Consider the following 662-nt stretch of genomic DNA (forward strand, 5'->3'; position numbering starts at 1 on the left):
CTAGGATAATGCCCTTTCTTTAAAGTGAACTGATCACGTACATTAATCACATCTATAAAATACCTTCACAGACTAGTGTTTGATTAAACAACTGAGGACTATAGCCTAGCCAAGGTAAGCCATAAAACTATCACAGGTGTTTACAGGTTTCTAGGGCTGCCATAGCGAAACATGACCGAATGGGTAGTTTCAACAACAGGAATTTACTTCCTCACAGCTCTTTAGCCAGGAAGTTCAGGATCAATGTTTTTGCACATTTGGTTTCTCCCCTACCTTCTCTTTTTCTTATAGATGGCCAGCTTCCCACTGTGACCTCACATAGCCTTTTCTCTCTGCACGTATCCCTGTGTCTCTCTCTATATGTACTTATCTACTCTTTTAATAAGGACAACACTCAGTTTGGATTGGGGCCCACCCCTAGGACCTCATTTTAACTTTATCGCCTGTCTGAAGGCCCTACGTCCAAATACAGTCACATTCTAAGGTACTGGGGGTTAGCACTTCAACATATAAATTTTGGGGGAGCACAATTCAATCCATAACAATACATTTTTGCCTTTGAAGTATTCTGAATTAAAACATACACAGTAGTGGTATGTTTAAAAATGTACTCCTGTCTTCAACTTCATAAAGTATTAAGTGAATTTTATCTATGACATTCA

Source organism: Propithecus coquereli, unplaced genomic scaffold (genome assembly GCF_000956105.1).
Source record: "Propithecus coquereli isolate 6110/MARCELLA unplaced genomic scaffold, Pcoq_1.0 Scaffold387, whole genome shotgun sequence".
Taxonomy (NCBI): Eukaryota; Metazoa; Chordata; class Mammalia; order Primates; family Indriidae; genus Propithecus; species Propithecus coquereli.